The sequence below is a fragment of the Littorina saxatilis genome, linkage group LG4 (assembly GCF_037325665.1).
Source record: "Littorina saxatilis isolate snail1 linkage group LG4, US_GU_Lsax_2.0, whole genome shotgun sequence".
NCBI lineage: Eukaryota > Metazoa > Mollusca > Gastropoda > Littorinimorpha > Littorinidae > Littorina > Littorina saxatilis.
The window spans coordinates 36,177,683-36,195,337 of NC_090248.1; the positions used below are offsets into that span (position 1 = coordinate 36,177,683).

General features: G+C 38.5%; 1 protein-coding gene across 2 annotated transcripts in view; it reads right to left on the bottom strand.

Annotated features, from left to right (window-relative positions):
- Nucleotides 1-3,829: 3,829 nt before the first annotated feature.
- Nucleotides 3,830-17,655, bottom strand: part of LOC138964621 (GRAM domain-containing protein 4-like) — a 44,040-nt gene continuing 30,214 nt past the window's right edge. For both annotated transcript variants that reach the window (XM_070336626.1, XM_070336625.1), the window contains exon 20: nt 3,830-16,926. The gene's annotated coding sequence lies outside the window, so the exon portion shown is untranslated. The remainder of the gene's footprint in view (nt 16,927-17,655) is intronic.

Consider the following 17,655-nt stretch of genomic DNA (forward strand, 5'->3'; position numbering starts at 1 on the left):
AACCAGATACTTTATTAATTGATTTGACAGTATAGACACAAATAATGGCTCACGACAAAATACAGAATGTCCACATAGCATAATCAAATTTAAGGGGAAAACAAGCATACATATATGTCCATAATTCAGGTTGTATAATTTGACTTACAAAATGTACATCTCAACAAAGATTTAGCATCAAATACAACAACATTAATGCAACATACTAGCAAAGCCCACTAATTCTTATTTTAAAGGATTTGGTGGACATTTTCATAATTTTTCTCAAGCAATTACACTTCTGTCTTCTTTCATATTATTGCAATTGTTTAAAAAGAATTTCTTTGCCAAAAATGGAGGGCAAAAATCAAATAAGAGAAGAGAAAGAGAAAAAAAAATACTATAAAATAAATGAATCAAATAAAATCTGCCATTCGCACACTGCTCACTTGTTTCTGATTCTCAAATAAAACCAGTTCAGAGCATGAACAAAAGTTAAATCACCAATTCATTTAAACCCATCAGGAAAAAAAAAATGACTGCACAAAAACGTTAGATGTCAGCATCGCTGTAAAAAAATAAAAAATAAATAAAAATGCATATGATCTCATAAATTTTTATCTTGAATTAAGTGTTAAAAGAAGACTATATGCCTCCGCTTGGGCACACACCAAAACTCAACAGCCTGACGTCTACTTGCTGTGGTGAAAGTTTGGTGAAATAATTTCCAAAAAAGGCACCTGCAGTGCCTTTCACGACATTAATTCTACTCAAAATTTTGCTTTAAAAACGCTGTACACAGAGAGCACCCATGGTCTTCATTTTTGGTATGTGACCAAGCGGAGAGATGGTCTTATCCCATGCAAAAGCCTGACTAGATTTGAGATAATGGGGCGAACTGTTCTTACGAGGCTGAGTGGGCCTTTAAGTCACAAAATGAAAAACCTCTTAAATATATGTTTGTGTCCGCGCGTGTGTGTATTTACATGTATGTGGTTGACTGCGTGTGCTCGTACAAAGCATGCATGTGTGTTAGTGCGTGGGCATACGCGTGAGATTGTTTGCACAATCATGTGTGAGTCATGGCACGTTGTCAATACCCCAAGTTACCATTTCAATAAATACAAAGAAGACAGTGGCAATCATTTTAGCAGACACTGAGCAATAAATAAAAATTCCATGAAGGCAAAAAGCTGCACAAACAAGAATTTAAGAAAGAAAGAAAAAGACACCAAGTATTCATGATGGCTGATTCAGACCTAGGGTCGTACAGTGGACCCCCACTTGTAGGACCTCCAAACATAATGCAAAACCAGGTCTTGAATTACTTTCTTTTTTTATTTGGTGTTTAACGTCGTTTTGGGGGGGGAGATGGGATAGAGCCACTTGTTAATTGTTTCTTGTTCACAAAAAGCACTAATCAAAAAATTGCTCCAGGGGCTTGCAACGTAGTACAATATATTACCTTACTGGGAGAATGCAAGTTTCCAGTACAAAGGACTTAACATTTCTTACATACTGCTTGACTAACATCTTTACAAAAATTGACTATATTCTATACAAGAAACACTTAACAAGGGTAAAAGGAGAAACAGAATCCGTTAGTCGCCTCTTACGACATGCTGGGGAGCATTGGGTAAATTCTTCCCCCTAACCCGCGGAGGGTAGGTCTTGAATTAAAGGGGAGTCTTAAAATGGAGATCAGTTTACAAACATTGGGTACCAACAATCTGAAATATAGAGTCTAAAATGGGGAAGGTCTTAAAAACAGGGGGGGGGGGGGGGAGGCAGTAGAGCTGAGTGTGTGTGTGGGGGGGAGGGGGGGGAGTGGGGTCCACTGTAGTTCACTCAAAAGCCTGCTTTCGCCAGACATGTAAGGCACACGTACATATACATTGCTGCAGAAACGCAAAGGAATTGTTGAGAGATCTGGTTATCAAAGCCCATGAACATCTGCGAAAAAAAATAACAATTAGATCCAAACATGTCTTATGTGTCAAACACTCTAATACATCTATGAAAGTCCTTGCATGTTCATAAAAGCTGAAGAGTGGCAGAACTTACTGAACTGAACTGATCTGAACTAAAAATTTATTTTACAAGAATTGAGATTTAAGATTGGGCCTTTTTCTTACAATCTGTCCTTTGGGGAAAAATTATCAATCAATGAATCAAACAAATAAACAAACAAACAAACAAACAAACAGTACCTGAACTCAAATATTTGTAGGAAAGAGTAACTAATCAAATTTAGGTGCATGCACAGAATATAACCACACCAATAAAAAATTCAGAGAAAAAAACAAAACTCTAGCTTCTATGTGTGATTGCAATTGAAGCTATTTTAAGTACTGACAAGCCAAACTTTCTTTAAAGAAGAGAGAGAGAGGAGGAGAGAGAGAGAGAGAGAGAGAGAGAGAGAGAGAGAGAGAGAGAGAGAGAGAGAGAGAGAGAGAGAGAGAGAGAGGGAGGGGGGAGAGAGAGATGTTGTTTGTTTGCTTAACGCCCAGCCGACCACGAAGGGCCATATCAGGGCGGTGCTGCTTTGACATTTAACATGCGCCACACACAAGACAGAAGTAGCAGCACAGGCTCCATGTCTCACCCAGTCACATTATTCTGACACCGGACCAACCAGCACAAACCCCATAATGCCAGATGCCAGGCGGAGCAGCCACTAGATTGCCAATTTTAAAGTCTTAGGTATGACCCGGCCGGGGTTCGAACCCAGGACCTCCCGATCACGGGGCGGACGCCTTACCACTAGGCCAACCGTGCCGGTGGGAGAGAGAGAAAGAGGAGAGAGAGAAAGAGGAGAGAGAGAAAGAGGAGAGAGAGAAAGAGAGAGAGTGAGAGAGGGGGGACAGAAAGAGGAGAGAGAGAGAGAGAGAGAGAGAGAGAGAGAGAGAGAGAGAGAGAGAGAGAGAAAGACTCAGACTCAGACCTTTATTACAAAAGGATAAAGGTTTTAGGCAAAGCCTATTCTTCCAACCTGTCCTTTATACAACACATAAAGACAGACAGACATAAAAAATAAGAGAGAGAGAGAGAGAGAGAGAGAGAGAGAGAGAGAGAGAGAGAGAGAGAGAGAGAGAGAGAGAGAGAGAGAGAGAGAGAGAGAGAGAGAGAGAGAGAGAGAGAGAGAGAGAGAGAGAGAGAGAGAGAGAGAGAGAGAGAGAGAGAGAGAGAGAGAGAGAGAGAGAGAGAGAGAGAGAGAGAGAGAGAGGGGAACAAAGGGAGAAACTATTGCAAATAAAGAAAGTGTTGTTTTTAGAATTGACAAAAGAAAATGTCCTCAAATACACACATTTCATTATACTAGTTTAGGTCTCAATCAGAGAGGGGAAACACAAGAGGTGGGTGTAATCTTTGATCAGGGAATCCCGCATGTGTCTTGCTAACCAAAACAGAATTTCAGGTGGGCATACTCACATCGGCTTAAAACACTATTTCAAATCTCTAGATCTAGTTCTGTGGAATAATAATGGGTGTAAACTGAGAATTAAATTCTGTGGAAAAAAATGTGTTAAATATTACAAAAACTCACAGTAAATGTACGATCATTATTTCAAAACTACAATGTAACTATAAATCACTGGAGAAAAACTCTATGTTCATTAATATATAAGTTCAAAATCTAAGAACAAACTTCAGTACAAAGAAAGAAAATGTTTGTTCATTATTTCAAAACCTGATACCTGATCTTCAGTAGACAGAGATGTACATACATATATACACACATTTCAAATTACTAATAACTGAAATTTAGCAGAGAGAAAAAAAACAATTTCATTAATTTCAAAAACTAATGTTTTTACATATAATTATTCATGGTGGGTTACTTTCTTTCTTTATTTGGTGTTTAACGTCGTTTTCAACCACGAAGGTTATATCGCGACGGGGAAAGGGGGGGAGATGGGATAGAGCCACTTGTTAATTGTTTCTTGTTCACAAAAAGCACTAATCAAAAAATTGCTCCAGGGGCTTGCAACGTAGTACAATATATTACCTTACTGGGAGAATGCAAGTTTCCAGTACAAAGGACTTAACATTTCTTACGTACTGCTTGACTAAAATCTTTACAAACATTGACTATATTCTATACAAGAAACACTTAACAAGGGTAAAAGGAGAAACAGAACCCGTTAGTCGCCTCTTACGACATGCTGGGGAGCATCGGGTAAATTCTTCCCCCTAACCCGCGGGGGGTTATGGTGGGTTAGTAATTGTTTGTTCCTTTGTTGCTGCCTTACATGCCAACCAGCATAACGGGCAGTAAGTAAGTAAGTAAGTAAGTAAGTAAGTCATTGTTTGTAGGAGTGCTGAAGGGCATATAATAATTCTTGTTTACGGTGGACGTACTACCTTAAGTGAGCCCTATTAGATGTAGAAATAATACACATAACTGTGACAGTATAAAGAATCAAACCCATAGACTAGAATTATCCACAACAAATGCTTCACACAAACAGAACGAAGCAATATGGCAAGAATGGGACAAGAAAAAAGTTCTATCGATTATTCTACTCATTTTGCGGAACAACATGGGTGGGCAAAATATACATTGTTTTAACTATTTCATGTACCCTTGGTTATTATAGGAGCACAGTTTCTTTCTGTTTTGGGTTATTGGGTCAACTACTACTAGTCTACTTATCTCAAAATAAGAATTGCAGGCAAGAAACACAAATGAGTCCCCGGCCTCTACATATATGAGACTTGCTTTCGTTTGCAACCATGCATATCATTTGCAATTTCACCATTACAATTGTCAGATTAACTTAACTTACTTCTTAAAATATTGTTACAATACACTTCAAGAGATGAGATTTGGAGAATCAGAAAAACAGATACATTAGACAGAAAAAAACATAAAACAATAACTTTAAAAAATAAAAAAATAAAAAGGAAAGGAATAGAAAAGAAACAGTTATTTTTATACTATAGAATGGATCAGCAATGAAAAAGAAGCAATTATGCTAAGTACATGTTTGTCTAAAAATAGAACTAGAGATCAGAAGTTAAATAAAGGGAAATCTCAAGCACGAGTACATATTTCAAGTAAGGCTTTTCTTGTATATGTTTTCTTCCGGGATCGCACACCACAGTTCAAAATAAACACTCAACTGCTCTTTTTGTTACCATAATAAGCTTGAGCAAACAGTCTTTCAGCTTAAAGTATAATCCTTTTAGAAGGCGAAATAAATTTAAGAAAGCAGAAAAAAAAATGCAAAACTAAATTTAATTGGTTTTCCCCAACCGCTGACTTGTATTTGCTAAGCTCTGGTAGTGCACAAACTGTTCCCACATAGAAATATGTTTAGGAAATAATGAAATTCTTTCTTTCTTTATTTGGTGTTTAACGTCGTTTTCAACCACGAAGGTTATATCGCGACAGGGAAAGGGGGGGAGATGGGATAGAGCCACTTGTTAATTGTTTCTTGTTCACAAAAGCACCAATCAAAAAATCGCTCAGGGGCCTGCAACATAGTACAATATATGACCTTACTGGGAGAATGCAAGTTTCCAGTACAAAGGACTTAACATTTCTTACATACTGCTTGACTAAAATCTTTACAATCATTGACTATATTCTATACAAGAAACACTTAACAAGGGTAAAAGGAGAAACAGAATCCGTTAGTCGCCTCTTACGACATGCTGGGGAGCATCGGGTAAATTCTTCCCCCTAACCCGCGGGGGGAAAATAATGAAATAAAGGATTTCAAACTGGTAGAAAGTCACAATAGAAGAAATGTTCCTCATACAATTTATTGTGAATTTTTCTTTGTTTCAAGCAAAACACAGACATTAGGAAATGAAAAAGAAATGGGGGGGGGGGGGGGGGGGGGAGGAATCTTCCATTATCTCCTATCAACTGCATCACAACTACAAAACAGGAAGAAGAAGGGAGAATACATGTATAACCAATCAACACAAAACAAAGTTAAAGCTATTCAGGCCTACCCTACGAAATACTGTGTTGTTTTTGTCAATTCATTTGAGCAACACAACAGGCATATGGAATTCAGGAGGACACAGGTCTTGAGAACAAAACGTGAGTAACAGCTGTCTATAGTCATTCAGACACCAAAAATTACACAATTCATCAAAATTCATACAATATCTGTGGTCAAATAATAAACAAACCCCTGATGATAAAATGTTCAGCAAACAGAATAGTTAAACAATTTAAGAACATTTTAAAAAAAGAACACCTTTGCAAAATTTCAGACTTGTTCATGAAACAATGATAAATCCTCTGGAATAAACCTGCAATAAATGCCCAAAGGTTTAAGAAACAAAAGACAAAACAAAGCACAACTGCAGTCTGCTCTGTCATTCATAGAAACACTCTCAAGAAAACTAAACAAAACGCGAATAGAGGAAGAACACAATGTACCATAAAAATTCTAATGTGTAAATTAAAATACATGAGCGCAAAAAGCAAACGTTATCAACATATAAAGCAATCAAGCAAATATTCCTGTCATGTAAGCATTTCTTGATCATCGAGCTGGTGTATGCTGGTGGCCGAACAGTTATGTTCAGACAGAAACACACACAAACATCCACAAAAAACACCAAAACAACTGCTTCTGACAAATAATATAATACAGGTTTGAAGCTGACAGCCGTCAGACAATTTGAGTCCTATGGTTTTCAGGCAGTTATGTACTCATGGCCATAGGAATTGATGAAATATTGACAGAAAATACAGAATGACAAAAGAATAAAAAGGGTTTTGTTTACAAATTTTCTGCCAACAAAAATATTAAAACACCAAAAGATACAGATTTAATTCTTTAATCCAAACAATAAAAACAGTACCAGCTCATTAGTGCATGTGCGTTTTCTTGCAGAAAACCAACAGAGTCAGAAAATCATTGATCAAGACGAAAGATAAATTTGAGAAAGAAAAATAGCATGGCGAGTTAAATATATTAATGGGTGCAATTGTTGGGTCAATAAACTAGTAGATCTGCCTGAACTTTTCGGAAATTTCCTGGACCAGCTCATGTTCCAGGCCTGTATTTTCTTCTGGAAAAATACAATTGCCAGAACACTAAACAAAAACTGACAGCGTTCTAGCCTCCAGCAGTAATAACTACACACACCCATGAATGAACAATAATGCATATGCCTCTTTTTTTCCCTGGATATCACGAAATGCCCATCGCCATAATCCTAAGTCCATTCCTCTATTCAAATTAAAAAACTAAACAAAACTAAACAAAACAAAACAAAACAAAACAAAACAAAAGAGAGAGAGAGAGAGAGAGAGAGAGAGAGAGAGAGAGAGAGAGAGAGAGAGAGAGAGAGAGAGAGAGAGAGAGAGAGAGAGAGAGAGAGAGAGAGAGAGAGAGAAATTTAAACACCAAGCGATACCTTGGAAAGCAAGTGTTTCTGGTTTTTGCTGTATATATACAGTAAAAGCACCGACAGAAATATAATTTGAAAACATATCAGACTCGTCTCTTCAGTCATGCTCAACAAATTAAACAAATTTTTTTGGCAACAATGAATTAATGCAGCGTGAACACTGACGGGTTAAAGACAATAACGGCTGCAAGTATAGCACATAGTGGAGTACAATATACACACAGTGCACTTTTCTGTTTACACCATTCCCCTACTTGTCTATAATTGCACACAAAAACAAAAACACATATATGCTTATTTCAAACACATTGTTTACAATGTTGATACTCACACCCCCATCCTACCCCTCACCCCCAAAAACCTTTTTAAAAATGGGAAAGACACCAGACTAGTACAGCAGTACTCATCATTCAAGCTATCTAAATGATAGTACACTGTAGCTGCATAAATGGTGGCGTAAAAACGGTCTTGCACGTAAAAAAAAAAAACATGGAAGTTTCAGCCTATGAATGAAGAAGAAGAGAATAAATCTTAGTACATGTGTACAACCTATAGGCCTAATGATGTAAGCTGAAACTGCATCTGTTAACACTTATTCATGCATTTTTACCCTATGAGGCATCCCTAATACTGTGTTTATGTAAAGTAAAGCAAAACACCCTTATGCCTGGATTCTCAACATGCCAGTTAAGTTAAACAAAATGATAAAAAAAGTAAAGATAATTAAAACATTAAAAAAAAGCCATTAGCAACATTTTACCCTTGCTTTGTCTGTCTAAAACATGTATGGATCATTCCTTTGGTCTGAATCACAGCCTTGAAAAGTTCCCTTTTCAGTATAACCCTTTTTGTGTGACAAAAATAACAGACATTATCCTTTTTAGTACTTTTTGTTTCTAATCTAGCTGACATTACAAACTTTGAGTCTAAAGTGAGTCTAATAAAAGCAGCAACAACCACATGTTAATTACCAATTAACACCCTCCCTATATGAGTAAATATCATACAAGTCAAATATATATATCACTAATATATGTGGACATAATTATGTAGCACATACAAAGTAGGGCATTTGCTTTCTGCTGTAAACTTCAGCTATTACTTTTAACACAGGCATCAAACATAGAACTTTTAATTCTTGAGAAAAAATACACACACAGAGACATGCTGGTTATAGTGAACCCCTATTTCCGTTCACAAATGTGTAATTCTTACTTTCTTTCCTGGGAGAGTCTGATTATTCTTGACTACAAATTTCTTGACGACATTAAGGTCAGCTTTTTTTTTTTTATAAATTACAAAAAATAATTAATAAGAGATAGGCATATTTTACTGTACAGTGTATGGACGTTTTTTTGTTTGTTTGTTTGCTTAACGCCCAGCCGACCACGAAGGGCCATATCAAGGCGGTGCTGCTTTAATTGACATATAACGTGCGCCACAGTGTATGGAAGTTGAAAGCTGTCAGATTGTCAAACGGTCAGGAAAGAGTTGCTGTGGCTTAAACTTAGAACACAAGACAAGCTTAGAAGTGACCTGATTGTTAAGTAATAAGTTATTAAGAAAACAATAACTGCAAGCAAGTATAAACCACTTAACTCACAACATCTGATCCGTATCAATTCAATAAGAACTTCCAGTGTGCGTCTGAACAGACTGAAAAAAATGACTTTATACCCTTCCTGAAACTGACAGGTAGTGTTGATGTAAGTTATGGTTAACATAGCACTCAAATAAATGTCAAAGGGGTGGTACCTTACTAAAAACCTCACATTAACAAGAACATGCTGCATTACTGCAGACTGAAACAAATTCCAATCTTGAACACAATAAAACTGACATGGCTAAGTCTAACGTCCATCCATCTGTTCGGGTTCCAGACACAGACCAAGAACACTGTTTTATGGATGAAATATTAAATCGAGAAATTGTTTATTACTCTATGCCAAAAAAGCACCTGTAGCTCAACTAATATTTGACCGTCAAGCATAAAATCAAGACAAGGCATTTTATCCCAATGGAAGCAAAATGAACCAAACAATTAAAACACTCCCGCCACCTTTTCAATGGCCGCATGACAGTTATCCTATAGCTGAAAATTAACCAATTAAAACAAGGCAAGCTTATAGCACTAAAGTATTGTACAACCCTATTACACAATAAAACATAACGGGGACTAGCATATTTTTGTGTAAAAGAAGTACAATGGTACCTTAAAAATCCAGAGTGATTTAGACTGAACAACACAGGAGTTGGAGTTCTGATTTTCACCATGGCACATGCTGGATTTCACTCAAAGCACTGGTAATCCAGTGATACAGCGCTACCTGTGATAAAAGCTAGGACACCGGCATGGCACCAGACTTCAAAATGTCCTTACAGTTATATTGCAGGTGGCTTTTCATGAGAGGAACACTGTAGTTAGATAAGTACAGTGGAACCCACATTTTAAGACCTAAAAAAACTATGAGAAAATCAGGTCTTAACTAGGAAGGAGTCTTACAATGGGGATGAATTTACAACTACACACGAGGGAGTCTTACAATTGGGATGAATTTACAAATACACACGAGGGAGTCTTACAATGGGGATGAATTTACAACTACACACGAAGGAGTCTTACAATGGGGATGAATTTACAAATACACGAGGAAGTCTTACAATTGGGATGAATTTACAAACACACACGAGGGAGTCTTACAATGGGGATGAATTTACAAATACACGAGGAAGTCTTACAATGGGGATGAATTTACAAACACACACGAGGGAGTCTTACAATGGGGATGAATTTACAACTACACACGAAGGAGTCTTACAATGGGGATGAATTTACAAATACACGAGGAAGTCTTACAATGGGGATGAATTTACAAACACACACGAGGGAGTCTTACAATGGGGATGAATTTACAACTACACACGAAGGAGTCTTACAATGGGGATGAATTTACAAATACACGAGGAAGTCTTACAATGGGGATGAATTTACAAACACACACGAGGAAGTCTTACAATGGGGATGAATTTACAAACACACACGAGGGAGTCTTACAATGGGGATGAATTTACAACTACACACGAGGGAGTCTTACAATGGGGATGAATTTACAAACACACACGAGGGAGTCTTACAAGGGGGATGAATTTACAAACACACACGAGGGAGTCTTACAAGGGGGATGAATTTACAAATACACACGAGGGAGTCTTACAATCGGGATGAATTTACAAATACACACGAGCGAGTCTTACAATTGGAATGAATTTACAAATACACATGAGGGAGTCTTACAATGGGGATGAATTTACAACTACACACGAGGGAGTCTTACAATGGGGATGAATTTACAAACACACACGAGGGAGTCTTACAAGGGGGATGAATTTACAAATACACACGAGGGAGTCTTACACTTGGGATGAATTTACAAATACACACGAGGGAGTCTTACAATTGGGATGAATTTACAAATACACATGAGGGAGTCTTACAATGGGGATGAATTTACAACTACACACGAAGGAGTCTTACAATGGGGATGAATTTACAAACACACACGAGGGAGTCTTACAATGGGGATGAATTTACAACTACACACGAAGGAGTCTTACAATTGGGATGAATTTACAAATACACGAGGAAGTCTTACAGTGGGGATGAATTTACAAACACACACGAGGGAGTCTTACAATGGGGATGAATTTACAAACACACACGAGGGAGTCTTACAATGGGGATGAATTTACAAACACACACGAGGGAGTCTTACAAGGGGGATGAATTTACAACTACACACGAGGGAGTCTTACAAGGGGGATGAATTTACAAACACACATGAGGGAGTCTTACAATGGGGATGAATTTACAAAGGTCATGAAAAGATAATCTGAAAAAGTAAGGTCTTAAACAGAAGGTTGGGGGTGGGGGGGGGGGGGCTTTAATCAGGGTCTTAAAATGGGGTTCCACTGTACCCAAAGTGAGGTCCCTTTAATGAGAGGCCACCTCCCAGATAAAGGACACCACCATGCAGTCACCTGTTTCATTGAGGCAAGAACTACTGACAACTAGCCTCTCGCTACGCAAGACAGCAAGGGTGTATGTGAAACAATTTGAGGGCTAGCTCCACAAGAACTAAACACGATTGGTTGATACCAAAAAAGGTGTCTGTACTCATTGGTAAACAGCCAAGTATTTAGCCAATCGGGTTGGCAAGTGTGCAGCCGCCATTTTTTCAAACTTTAAGCCAGCACCTCCAAGGCATGCTTATCTACTCTTGCAAAATCCTAGTGTTCCTTGCTGTGAGAATTCCCCAAGAAACGGTACTACTTCCTCGCCCCACTCGCTTCCCTTGGCAAATCTCGCCACTGAGAAACGGGGGACCGTTGTCCATTGGTTTCAGAACTTGACCGCAACATATCAATCTTGAAAGAACTTCATGTACTGCAATGTCAGAGTATTTCTAACTCACTCATTCAGGGTTATAAACACCTGTGTAGTGTCTACAGGGAAAAGTCAAGATCCTAAAATGCAATTAGCTTCACTAAGTCAGTAGATCAGAAACAATGAGATGTGTTTTTTCAAATCAGATTTCCAAGATGACTCTCCATTCCATATCACTGTGGAATATAGTATTTCTGCTAAATGAAACCCATTACATGAATACAAAATATCACAGGCTGTATGACAGACATGTACACATTTACACACCTAGTCTATGAATCATGTATACATACCCTATTTTTGATGAAAATATACACAGGTAATAGACGGACTTGGGAAATAACTCTGTCGGGTTAGTATGGGTTGTGAAAGAGTGAATAATCTTGCTTTTGTTGAAGCAAACTTTCCCTGACGTGCTCCTTGACCACATGTTTCAGACACACCCCTCGCTAGTGACAGGCCTATATTTATTATGAAGTCTTATATCGCGCGTGTATCTCCAGACTCGGACTCAAGGCGCGGGGATCTATTTATGCCGTGTGAGATGGAATATTTTTACACAATACATCACGCATTCACATCGACCAACAGATCGCAGCCATTTCGGCGCATATCCTACTTTTCACGGCCTATTATTCCAAGTCACACGGGTATTTTGGTGGACATTTTTTATCTATGCTTATACAATTTTGCCAGGAAAGACCCTTTTGTCAATCGTGGGATTTTTACCGTGCACACCCCAATGTAGTGTACACAAAGGGACCTCGGTTTTTCGTCTCATCCGAAAGACTAGCACTTGAACCCACCACCTAGGTTAGGAAAGGGGGGAGAAAATTGCTAACGCCCTGACCCAGGGTCGAACTCGCAACCTCTCGCTTCCGAGCGCAAGTGCGTTACCACTCAGCCACCCAGTCCTATAATAATGTGACGTGGAAACGTTTGCCTCAATAAAAGCAACAGCTAGTATTCACTCTTTCACAACCCATTACAAACCCGACAGAGATATTTCCGGACATCGTCTATGGATGGTGAAAGACGGTCAGCATCATGCAACAACAAATCATACATAAAGGGCCATCCTTCTCATGTAAAACCATGACGATCACCACTTCAGATCCGGTTTGACTTCAACATGGGATAAGAGCGTCCTACTCCATGGACACATAAACAAAATAAACATCCTGGCTGCTGAGGCCAAATGAAAATACATGTTGGTTTAGGGTAACCCGACCGACGCCATTTTTTCCCGCCGACCTTAAGACTATTTTTTCATTTCTCAAATAAAACACAAAAAAACTTTTGGGACATTTTGCGAAGCATACCGAGACCGACTAAGTACTTCCTCCTTTACAATTGACTAAATTGAAAGAAGAAAAAAAGCCGACCTACAATCTTTTTTGGTCACGTTACCCTAAACCAACATATATTTTTGTTTGGCCTTACTGTGCAGAGTGAGAATTTCTCACTGTTTATGAATTAATTCTGTAGGTGACACCTAATACAGTGGAACCCCTTATTTAAGACCTATATTGCTCCCTACCTTTCAAGACCATGTTTTCTTGGACTTTTTGTTCATAACCTCTGGAAAGAGAGAATGCTTTATGTCCTACAGGCTAAATATTTCGCCTCTTAAGGACAAGATACGGGTTAATGATTCGAGTTTTACGCCCTCACGGCTTTTGATGAGATACACAAGTGTATGCGTGTTTAGATGGTATTAGCCATCTGCACTTATGGCAGAATGACCAAGATCTTTTACGTGCCATTGTGGTGACACAGGGGTGGGACATGGCTTCCGTCTCTAGGTTTGCACATAAAGTTGACCCGTGTCCGGCCCGGCTCGAATTCGAACCTGCAACCTTAAGATCACAAGTCCAGTGCTCTACCAACTGAACTAACGGGCCCCCTTCACAACCTCTGTCCATTTCCCCCCATTTTAAGGCTCCCTCCTTCTCAAGATCTGATTTTCTCAGATTTTTGAAAGTCTTAAACAGGGGGTTCCTCTGTATTTAAATTATAATTCAGCAAGAAATTGCCACTGAAATGCAAGCCAGGCTATTGATTTTGGGGGTATCCACACGCAAGGACGCTCTTATTCCACTGACAACCTGGACAGATCTGTTTTGGTGAAGATGATGGTGTAGTACAAGGGAAGTACAGTACCTTTAAGACATTTCATCAACTTTGCAAGTTAACATTTCACAACCATTAGTCCATCGATGCCTCTTGTGAGAAAGTAACAACTGTCATAACCAGCCTCTCGCAACAACAACACGGCATGCACACACAAAACCCAAATAAAGTACTCTGTCAAGAAAATTTGAATCGAATGAAAGATCAAATAACAGACAAAGCAAACAAATAACAATAATTACGCTAAATGACCCTGTCAATCATCATAAAAAGCAATAAAAGCTCAAATAACAAACACAATTTAATTTTTTTTTTAAAAAGAACACGTAAATTAGTGTGCTTTATAAATTGTGTCCGTTTAATTTGAGAACAGAACTTTATTCATAACACCAAACAACTGCATGAACAAAACCCACAGAACACAAAGTTCAAAATATGGTGGAAACAAGATAATCACATATGGTTTAACATAAACACCATTTTCCCAGACAAGCTGTATACTTGAAGGGAAAAGGTGTTTTTTCCCCCAAAGATAGAGATCATACATAACCCAGGGTGAGAAAGACATATTTTTATGAGACGCCATTTCCCTGTTGTCATACAATGAATGTCATGGTTTTGAATTGTTCATCTATTGCTGGAGGAAGCAAATACTTTTATGACATGCTTCATACATTAAAAGACTCTGCATTTGAGCAAATGGCGATTTGTGTTGCAAAAATTAATCTTAAAACAAAAGCGTAACGCTTTAATAGGCACACACACACATTAGCCCACACACATATCACCAAACATGCATCAGCGCACACACACACACACACACACACACACACACACACACACACACACACACACACACACACATATGGCGGAAGCATACATGAGCAGTAACATTCTGAAAACTGACATTAGAACTACATAATGATTCGTGGCTAATCATACATTTGTCTATATCTCTCTCAGTAGCTCGAATTTAAATGCCGCATTAATAATTCGAACTTAAATTACAACAAGTGTAATGCCAATGGCAAAGAATTAGATGGCCAGCATAGCTCTATGAAAAAATGAGGAAGCCACCTCAAAATGGTCTCCAGTACTCTCATATTTACACCAATTGACACTAATGATACATTCCTTCTCTGTCTTGTCCTCTGACATGGAATAATTTCAAGAAAACCCTTTCACTTGGATATATACCAAAATCAACAGGGTAACATTTTTGCATCCTGTGCAAAGTGGACATCTTCTGTTGAATTAATTTCAATGTCAATCTACTAAATTAACCTATCAATAAATATTCTATGTTCGGAAATAACTCTGTACATTTTTCATGGCTTCTGGAAGAGTTGCTTTTCCTAACTTTTGCTCTTGGCAACGCTGAGGCAAGCTACACGTGACATATTGAAGGACATTCACTAGCGAGAGGTTTGTCTCTGCACCTGGTGTGCGATCTGTGCCAGTGAAATCATGTGAACGTCTGACATCTCAGTGAGAATTAGCTCCGATCTGACACTGTTATCTGCACAGTGTCTGCTCAATATATGCTTGTTTCATTCAAAAGTACGCACATAGGAGCTTAAAATCTGCTTTGCCAATGTGATCGAGGGACCATGTGTGGGGACACACTGCTCGCTAGTGATTGGTCTACAATGTCACATGTAGCTTGCCTCACTGTATCCAAGGAAAAGCATTAACTCTTCTACAACCCATAACAAAAACCAGTTAAAATTTAAATTCATCTAATCCCACTGTCCACTCTATGCGAAAGCCTGGGCAGATCGTTGGTGGTTAACATGATTGTGTAGAGTGCCGTTAAGACTCAAGTAGTTCTCCTTTGTAAGTCTAAGATTGAAATGTGTTTTATACAAGAAATGCTGCTCCAATCTGAACAGGAAAACTGAGAGACATCACATTACACACAACTACAATATTCTCATTAGTGGTGTGTAATAAACGCTTTATATCTGCCTCGCGAATAATAATGATATGATATGACGTCTCCCAAAGGGCTGGACAATTATCAACATGAATACAATACGTTGTTTCAAACACCCTGAACAACCCCTCATATTTGTATAAATTTTGATACAGTTCCGTTCCAGTAGAGAGTACACAGGTTACCCTGTTCCCCATAAAGTACCTATCTAGAAAACATTTAATGGTGTTTGTCCCAAATATGCACAAACTTACTTTCATTCGATGTTAATCAAAATTTAGTTTTTCAATGACAGACACCCTGAATTATTTAATTCATTTTCATCAAAAAATTCTGTCGAAATACACACTTGAGAAAGCATTTGTTTCATTATCACAAACCACTTTTGTGAAGCATCTTTATTTGTGATTTTCAAGATCTCAAACTGCAATATTAATTGACAAGCATGTGCCTTTAATAATACTGAAGCTATCTGCTTTAAAATGGAGGCAATTATAGCCAAATACAACTGGTGTCTGATATGGTATACAAAGTATAGCTCTTGTTATCAAAGGTCGCTTGTCTATAAAACAAGACTTTCCACATGCAAGTGTAAAAAAACACATCCTGTCTCACTCAATTGTTGCAACATCAATGTTAACACACACCTACTCACACATGCATGCACCCACATACAAACAGACACACACATGCACAAATGCAGGCATTCATGCATGCACCCACACACACAAATGCACGCACTCACTCACGCCCACACACACACACACACACACACACACCACACACACACACACACACACACACACACACACACACACACACACACACACACAGATTGGAGAATCCTCGATCAGTCTGAATCCTCATAGTCAGCTCGCAAACTAAAGTTTCGAAAACGCGGTTGACCGTTGCTAAATGGTGGTAATTGCTTGACGTTGGATGACTTGCAAGGTGACTTGCGAGTGGCGAACGGCAAATCCAGCACAGTGGCATACGCTATGAGACACACATACACCTCATCTCTGTTCAGCAAGCCACCAAACATCAAAGTCTGAAACACAAGGTATATGTTAGTATATAGAGGCTTCCAACCACGGTGTGAATGTTCTGACTGTGTCTCTCTGTCTTTGTCTCCATCTCTGTTTCTCTCTCTGTCTATCTGTCTGTCTGTCTGTCTGTCAGTGTCTCTCTCTTTCTGTCTGTATTTATGGCAAAAAGGAAAGCAAGAGCATAGCTCAAGCAAGAAGAGCATCCAGCAGCTCATTTGATTCTTTGAAACAGAAACTACATGAAAAATGAAATCTATACACCCCCGAGTATTCAGGGGTGAATGCTTTTTGTGATACTTCGTAAGAAAAGGCTCTCTCTTTTCTCTCGCCCTCTCTATCACACACAGAGGTAATACACACATACACGCACACACACTTAACGTTTCAAACTTTAACTCTCATATCAATGAATGCAACTTAAACCCAATAACTAGCAATTTTTAACAAAGTTCATCTCTTTTCATACTGGCTTAGATAAAGTCTGCCACATTCCAATGTCACGATATAGTTTTTCATAACAATGTTTCTGCTTATAGACGGAAGCAGTACCAAGGAAATGCATGCATCAGGCTTTGTTGATCTCCATTCTTTATTCTTTATTTGGTGTTTAACGTCGTTTTCAACCGGTTGATCTCCATCATGCTTCACATTGTGACATCATTCTGCTGTGTTGTCAGTGATGTCAGACAAGAGCACGCATACATGCACACACTCAGAGCACTCAGTCAGAA